The 9,400-nt window shown below is 34.3% G+C and overlaps 1 long non-coding RNA gene across 1 annotated transcript; it reads right to left on the bottom strand.

Annotated features, from left to right (window-relative positions):
- Window positions 1-8,491: 8,491 nt before the first annotated feature.
- LOC119078554 lies at window positions 8,492-9,139 on the bottom strand. Its single transcript, XR_005088025.1, has 3 exons — window positions 9,003-9,139; window positions 8,806-8,895; window positions 8,492-8,752 (listed from the first exon to the last, which is right to left on the bottom strand). It is a non-coding gene; the product is annotated as an uncharacterized LOC119078554 (long non-coding RNA).
- Between the last annotated feature and the right edge of the window lie 261 nt (window positions 9,140-9,400).

Raw genomic sequence — 9,400 nt, 5'->3', positions numbered from 1 at the left:
ACGTGGTAGTCAGTAAGTTTGACGGAAGGTTGAAAATGAAGATCTCTTGTTCTCAGAACTGTTGTTCGATTTACGGCCTTTAAATTGCAAGTAAAATTATGTACTATTTCCGAATCGAGAACGGTGCATTTTAATTGCATAGGTATAACATCATAGAATTTCTGAAAGAAACGATTTTCTGTTCAATTAATTTTCTCCAGCAGAGTACCTTTCAGATATTCCATGACTAACCTTAGCATATGTGAATCGAACACAAATATGTATGCCAATGCTAACGAGAAGAAGTACAACGGAATTTTTGGCTTTCATTATGATGGCTAGCTAGTGATTGACTAAAATCTACTACACTTCATGGTTCGTATCATTAGCCTTTGAAATATTTCGAATAAAATTGAGTTTCAACGGAAATCGTAGCAATTTTCTATATAAAATAATCGTTTCAGTGATGTTGTTTAAAAAAATCATTTTTGAAATTAATAGAACATTAAAAAGCAATTCGTCAACAAGTTCAACCGGTGAATAATGTTGACATTAATGAATTCGAGGAAGATATATAACTAATTGTAGACATTTTTGTAGAGAAACGCTACATTCCGCGACGAATTCTTTTTAATTTTCACCTTTAGAAATACTAGAATCGAATTGGTTTTGAAATAAAAATTTTGATGTGCACGGGTGAGACACGAACTCACAACCTTCAACTTGCCGGGCTGATGCTCTGATTGTAGACATGCATTAACCTTTTGCAAGTTCATACATCGCGATGTTACTAGACATTAAATTTATTTGGTTTTGCTTAGTGTTTGGTACAAAATCTCTTACTTCATTATTTTTAACAAACATTTTTGACTATCACTGATAGTGTTTATCCTTTGTCTTGTCAATAACAGATCGTTTCTAGAATTTTTATGAGAGTCCCTTCGGCATTTATCTTCAAAATTTGGGAAGATCACTCCAGAAATGTATGAAAATTCGTCATTATCTTCAAAAACGACCAAATGTGTTGCCGATAATAGTGAAGATAATACTATACCAGTTAAGAAATTTGATATCTTGTATCGAGATGAGTAAAAGAATCCGAGGACTTCAGCGCGGCTTACTTTACGAATGAGGGACAGACTTTTCCCAAGTGCGGAAAAGGCACATTCCCTCCCAAAAGTAAAATATTTTATTCAAAAACGAAAGGTAAAGTTAACTTAGCAGCACTGATCCAAAACTTTACCTCAAGTTTTTGAATAAAATACCTTACTTGGCAATGAAGAAAATGATGTAAATATTACTTCTTGTGTGTTTATCGACCTCGGCTACGCCTCGATCGGTAAAATTCACACAAGAAATACCATTTCCATCATCTGTCACATTGTTAAATAATGTAATATTTCTACAGAAATCACTCCATAAAAATCACTGTGATGAAAATTTTATGAAGCAATTTACTCATATTCTAACGTTGACTTTACACATTCGAGTAATCGGACCAAATAGTTAATGTGTTTCGAATTATAACTAATTTTCATGTTAATTGACCAAAACACTGCGGAAATGAAAAAGCTTGCATTTCCACACTCGGTTGCAGAAATAAATGTATTAGTCTGACAGTTGACAGTCATCCGTTTTGCGTCCATGTACATTACAGTTGTCATTTCAAACAATGGAGCACATCATGAACCTATTGCATGAAATGTCAACTGAGTGAAAACCGATGACTGTGGAAAATTTCGCATCAGAAGCCCGAAATAGTCATAATAACATAAAAAGTTATCCAAAGGTGAAAAATCGAGGCAAAGCCGAGGTAAGTAAATATAAACACAATATACTGTTACTTTTAAGTGCGTGTATTCTGAAAAGTACAGTTTTCGACGCACGTAGAACGAAAAATTTACTTTTTATTATTTTTCGACACTTTTGATCGAATTTCTATTAAGCTTTGCATCATCATAAAATCCCTTTTGATACCATCCTGCATTGTGTAACCGATTCTATCGATCCGGTATTCTCCTGGCTGCATAACATCCGGTAACTTACTAAAATCATTATTGACGTCGATCTCGTATCTTCTTCCCTGAGTACGATTCAAAATGAACTTCGCTTTCTTATTTGCAAAAAAAAAAAACTTCACAACGTTACCGAAATCGGACAGGGGTCGTAAAAGTTTCCATGTTTGCGATGACTGCTGATATCAAGTACTTTTTGCAACAGTGCCGATTCTCTTGAGACAGCACCACCCAAAAATGAGCACATGTCGTGATCCATTTTGATGAAAAATGGACGAAAAACTTTTCCAAATTTTCGAAACAATTGCATATTGATCTGATCAAAAAAGGAAATTATTTTCGAATTCGTTTCACTTGTTTTTGATGATTTATACGTGATAGTTAGTAAGTTTTACGGAGGGTTGAAAATGAACGTCTCTTGATCTCAGAACGCTCGTTCGATTTACGACCTTTGAAATGCAAGTAATATTGTGTACAATTTCGTAATCAAGAACGGCGCATTTTAATTGCAGAGGTATAACATCGTAGAATTCCTGAAAGAAACGATTTTCTGTTCAATTAAGTTTTCTCCAGCAGAGTTCCTTTCAGATATATTACTATTCCATGACTAACCTTAGCATATGTGGATCGAACACAAATATATATGCCAACGAGAAGAATTACAACGGAATTTTTGGCTTTCATTATGATGGCTAGTGATTGACTAAAATCTGCACGGTGTGCTTCGTCATTAGCCTTTGAAATATTTCGAATAAAATTGAGTTTCAGCGGAAATCGTAGCAATTTTCTATATAAAATAATCATTTCAGTGATGTTGTATAAAAAAATCATTTTCGAAATTAATAGAATATTAAAAAGCAATTCGTCATCAGGTTCAACTGGAGAATAAAGGTCACACCATATCGCGATGTTGCTATTGAATCTGTGATTTGGTTGGTTTTGCTTAATGTTTGATTCAAAATCTTTTACTTCATTATTTTTCACAGACATTTTAACTATCATTAATAGAGTCTTGTATTTTGTCTTGTCAATAACACATCGTTTCTAGAATTACGCAATCAACCTTAGGCTCCGAACAGGTCAGGTCGACCTGAAACTTGAAGCTAAGATTATCTGAATCTGATAGGAACTGAACCTGAACTGAAAATATTTACCTGGCGTGAATTTACCTGAAATCAGAAAATCAGTAAAATTTTAGATAAATCAGGACAGATTTCAGGCTTTATTGCTTAATACAATGTGATGCTTTGACCTTCAAAATTCCTCAAGAAGAAATAAGGTTATCAGCTATCCCTGAGACATAAAACTGTCATCTGAAATTTGCTCAATCCCTTAAGCTTCATTAAACAAAACTTGTTGAATCTGAGATTTATTATGACCAAGTCTTTCGTGTGAAAAGGTGAGTATGTTTCCTACACAATCGTCTATTCGACTTTCTTAATTATCACTAGCCGTTAAGCCGTTATTGTTTGACCGAGTCACGGCGCTTAACAATTTTCTTATTTCCAGTGAAAATCAATCTGCATACGGTATATACACTAAAAGCCATGAGTGATACGATCAGAATGATAAACATAAAACTGCATTGCTGTCACCTATACCGAGCTTAACTTAATACTCAATCAGGAAATAATTGAAAGAAACCCACAACACACTGTCATGTTCGCAAAACATCTAGAACTTCACCAGTGCACAATAGGTATTATATTCACCACACAAAATAAGTATAAAAAAAAAACAGGCAGAGAGTCAATGATGATTGTGTGTATATGCCAACTTAAAGTTCTCTTCCATTAGATCGACTTATGAACGGTCAAACGATTAAATTGATGCGAACTAACCTAATGGGATCGCAACAGATCACGTTTCTGTATGACCTTATTTACAGCTATTTTCCATATTATTTTAAAAAGCAAAGTTGGAACGAAGAAGGAATTATTCAATTCATTGTTTTCGATACGTTTGTTCGTTTTGTGTTTTATTTCTCGAAAATAAAATGGAAAAGCAAAGCAAAAAAAAATTACACTGATTGTTGGCTCAAAGACACTGAAAACTATTTCTTGAACAACAAAACGGCAAAAAAAAACTTTTTTTTTGCATTTTTTTTTTCGTTAGTTAGATGGTGTGCCTTTAGGTCATCAGGAATATGCTGTCACGCGAGCTTCAAGTACAAATCATTTTCACGATCATTTATCTATCATAGGGTCAATGTGTACCATCCACTTCAGTCTAATATGTTTGCATGAATTTCAATATTCCGATTCAAAATGGATGAGATTCCAAACGATTGTTGTACACTCCAAGTACATCAAATCGGTTAGGTTTTTTTTTACATCGGTTGTTTCCTTGTTTTGCATTCGATAGTTTCATTTTTTCCGTCTTCTGTGTGTTAAATTTATTATGGTATGCCAGTAATGCAATTTTTTTTTGCAGTTCTTGTAGTTAAATATTCTTTGCCGTTTTTCAAATATAAAATAATTTTTTTTATTTTAAAAGGAATTGCGCATATCATATTATTTTGATGTATGGAACGGTTTGAGTTATATGATGGCGACGACGTTTGCATGAAAATTTATGAATTGCATTATTGCAAGTGCACTCTTTGGCTGCACAATACAATTGTTCTTATACAATAATTTATAATAAATAATCCTACCCAGCAATATATCAATTTACAGTATGGCGAAGTAGACTTTTTTTTGTCTTTTGCTCAATTCTTTTATTATATTTTTGAGAGAAGTAAAAAAAAAACATTTAAAATAAACCTACCTGTATAAATGGTGGAACGATTATATTTATTGTTTGTTATATTGAATAACAGAAGACAAGAGAAGTATAGAAAAAAACAACAACGACAACAACAAAACGACCAACTAAATTTCCAACTAAATGGTGAGAAATTGTGAAATTTTTCCTGAATGGTAATGTGATCTTATATGAGATTTTCATATTGAATCGTACAGATAAAAAGGTGTTTTTGCCACATCCAAAGTGGTGATTGCACAAAATATAAAATATTATTTCAAAAGTTGCCAGTGGTTTTTTTACCTAATCTCGATTGCTATAAGTGTATCTATACAAAGTGCAATATTTTTGTCATTAGACTCGCACGATACGGATTAACAATAAGAGTCTCTGGAGTTTATGCCGGTATATGCACAGAATATAATTCACTTATCATAATGTAAATCCACAAAAACCCACTGAACATAGCAATTTTCAGTTGAATTCAAGTGCATCGTAGGCTCACTTCATCGTAGCAGTGACGATTTCAATAGAATTTTTGCTGTGTTGAAATATTTTTCCAACGTTTATGCTGTCATATTCATCACACACCATCAATTCGAAAGAAATGATTAGCGCTACACCAAGCGAAATATAGCGCTGCACTTAAATTCGCGAGAAACTTGCTTTCCGTTTTTTTGCGATCCGCTGAAGATTGAAATATCTTTTGAGAGTGATATTATTGGATATTATTGAGTTATAGCTCATTTGATTCGTAGAACTATTGCGAGTAAAACGTAGTACTACGTTTGGTCAACTTTATTTTGTTGTCGACGATCGAGGTCATAAAGTAAGGGCCTGCCAAAAGAACCCCACAATTATTTTCGTGCGATTAGTCGAGTGAAAGAATTTTGTGAATAACCTTTATGCGTTAGCCTTGTAGGCCTTGAACATTCGCACATTTTGAATATACACACCAACAGGTCCATGTTGACCTGTTCGTGATATCAATGATTTTAGGTGAAAAATTGGTGTTATATTCAAGTCCCTGATCGACAGCAGTAACACAAGTTCGTGACATGGTATGCATGATAAGATAGCCTAGCCTCTGTAGTTGACTGCAAGGGGTTGGAGTGACTTTAGTGGAAGTCTACCCCAAATCGTTCTTTTCCGCTTTTTTGAGGTTTTTTGTGCGGTTATTCATTATTTATTGCTGATAAGAGTGAGATCAACTAAAATATGGAGTTCCTCGATATATCCACGTTGGTTACGTACACAACGATTTAAAATTTCAAACGTTTTACACGTACATTTCGACTATTTTTCAGTATAATCAATAACTATTTTGAGTGTAATATGTAATACAAGAAGTGACTTATTCCTGAGACAAATGTTTCTGAGGGTCTCACATTTACGGCGTGAATTTAATTTCCTACACAAAGATTTCGTGCGAGCCCCTATTTTGCAAACACTGCCACATCTAACTTGTTTTCATTTTAAACGGGCAGAACACTTGTATGAGAACGTTTCGTAATGATCCGCTGATAGATAACGATATTTTTGTGCTTGTTATGATTGAAATCGGATTAGAATTTCTTCATGAGGGAACTACTTTTGATACCCTGTTTTGCATAACACTGCAATCACTTTATTTTCATCGTCCAATAACAGCGAAATAAGGACTCAGTGAGGACATTTTTCAGAAAATGAGGACATACGTGTTACCTACGCTTTCAGAAAAAAAATTATTTGAAAACTCAATTTACACCTTACCAACGAAAATTTATTAATTTAACCGAAAGAGGCTAGTAACAGTTATGGACAAACTGCAAAAATAACGCAGATATGGTTACGACGCTAATAGAGCTGTATACGATCTTGCTGTCATTCTTGTCTAGATTACTCTTGGGAGGGCTATTACAACCATCCTGATTGCAGAAGCATATACTTCCTTCAGGCATTCCAATACATTTATCATCCGTTTTTGGAAAGCAACCGTAGCTAACGGTAATATTTTGACCATTTGAAATTATTGTACCCAAGGTTGCACTAGCGTCGCTAGTCATTAGCGACGCTACTAGCGTCGCTACTAGCGCTGCTAATAGCGACGCTTATTTTCAAAAAATGTCGCTAATAGCGTTAGCGCTCGCTAGAATATCATTAGCGAAATTTTTTTCGCTGACCGCTAATCACTTCGCTAATGAAAAATAGAACATTCTAGGTATTGAACAATTTAATATTGAATTATTAGAATTGTTATTTGCCTAACTAGAAGTGAAGCGTTGAAAAATCGAGTTATGAAATGTACTTCACATTCAAAGTCCGTTGAAAGTTTATGAAATTTCATGTATTAGACCAACTCCAACTCGCAATCGTGTAAAATACTTTTCATGCTTTGGATTAACAAAATTCACATGAAATCTTGACTTTCTAATTGTTCATTACTAGTATGCAATAGCTACTTGCTACTATACTCAATCTTTTGCAACTCCCGTAAAAGGGTAAACTTCAACATAAATCTTCAACATAATCATAAATTCTAATAAATTTTCCTCAAAAAACGATTGAACAAAATGCAATCAAAGTTCATCAAAAACAATATTTAAAAAATTATTGAGATTTCATCATGTTCATCATGATCAAAAATGTTAAAAAAAAATTAAATTAAGAAATCGTCTTATTCATGAGATTTTTTAGCGAAACATTAGCGATCGCTATTAGCGGCCGCTACTAGCGCGCTAACTTTTTTTCTGTTAGCGAATAAGTTTAGCGACGCTAACATTTTTCGAAATTAGCGTTAGCGTTAGCGTCGCTAATAAAAATCGTTAGCGATCGCAACCTTGATTGTACCAATTAAACAGGTTGGTGTTTCTGTAACACAAATTTACTGAATTGCACTGTCCCAGCTTATAGAGTAGCTTCTGATTATTCACTACGAAAATAACACCAGCTTAATGATAATTAGGTGTGTTGGATAGGCAGAAAACACATCAATTTTGCGTTGATGGTCTTGACAATTGTACTGCGTTTACCATTGTAATCAGACATTCACTACATGTTAAACAATTAAACACATCACAATTGTCCATTCCACCAATACAAAATAGCTAGTGCGTTTTCGGTCTTAGGCTTGGTCTTAGGCTTGGTCTTAGGCACCTTAGGCCTTAGAAAAATTGTCAAACTACCCGATGTTTTACGGTAATGTGTGAACTTACGACTGGGACATTCGGCTAGTTTAACCTTCTCAATATCTTTACAAGTACCGACGGCCGGGTTTATTTCTTTGCACTGATAACATTTAGTTGCTGAAGGGAAAGAAAATCAAAAATTAGTCAAATTTCTGACGACGAAAAGTGTGTAGCGACCAGGACTCTAAACTCTAGTTCAGGTCCGGTCGAAATTTGAAGAAAAATTTCCAATTTGAATCAGTTAACGACAAAGATATTTACCTTCTAGAGCTGGAAGGGCACAGGCGATCACTAAAAAAATTACTGGTCTCATTGTCTGCGATTTATCGTGCCTATTGGTATGAATATCCTGTGAAAACTGTCTTCATTTAATAAAAAGCCTGCTTAGCAGAGTTTTTCCGTTTTTTCATTTCATGTTAAAGCTGATGTGATATATACTTAGGGGACAACAACATAAAAGGTACAGCAAGTCAATATTCCCCGTGGCTTACAGCACAAGGAGTTTCACAGACCATATTTTGCTGCTCAATACTTTAAAGACCTTTCCAGCATCCCAATCGAGAAATAAAATCGTTTCGATGGAAGTAGAACTATAATTCGAAAATTTATAAATTCAGCCAACAAAATTGATGACAATCACAAGACATAACACAGATAGGTTCTTGCTACCATTGATGCTGCCTATTTTGTTGTAAAGAGGACTATTGCAACCGTCCTTATTGCAGTAACACACCATCCCACCATTTATGTTAGTGCATGCATCATCCCAGTGTGGATAACAATCATATGCGGTGGTGATATTTTGACCATTTACGAATTTTGAAACCGTTCCACAGGTTGATAAACCTATAATACCAAGACAGCAAGAACCTTGGAAACAACTAAACTTACAAACTTACCATAAGGGCATGCGACTATATTAAGATTTTCGTCTGCTGTGACATTTTTGCAACTACCATCCGTTTTGCGGCAGACATAACACCTTATTGCTAACAGAAGGGAAAATTACAAAGTTAGATGCTTCTTAGGAAAGAAAATATCTCACGAAAACTTAAAAGTACGAGCAGTCCACAAACACAAAAGAGCATGACACTACCTTTCAGAGCTGGAACAGCACATACAATTAAGAAAAGGATTGCAAGTTTCATTGTCAGCGTTGAATAATTTTGTTTGATTGTACTCTCAAAACTTTCTTCGTTTGTTAGACAGCCTCCTTAACAGCCTGTTTTGTTTATATGAGACATTCCTTTAAAATTTAGGTTGATATTCAAAGTAGAGCAGTGGAACGACATTTTCGAAGAGGTTAAAGAAAGTCATCGAATTAAGGGAAATTTTGTTTGGTGGTAATTGATCGTAAAACTTTTGAAATTCGGTTCTTTGCAATTCTCGACTTTTTTAAAGAATTTATCGAATTTACTTCGTTTTTTTAATTGCTCGGAATATATTTCGAGGAAATCGGGAAACTCAAGAAACTTTTTAAAGAAATTCGATAAA

Source organism: Bradysia coprophila, unplaced genomic scaffold (genome assembly GCF_014529535.1).
Source record: "Bradysia coprophila strain Holo2 unplaced genomic scaffold, BU_Bcop_v1 contig_297, whole genome shotgun sequence".
Taxonomy (NCBI): domain Eukaryota; kingdom Metazoa; phylum Arthropoda; class Insecta; order Diptera; family Sciaridae; genus Bradysia; species Bradysia coprophila.
This window is presented reverse-complemented; position numbering and strand designations above follow the sequence as displayed.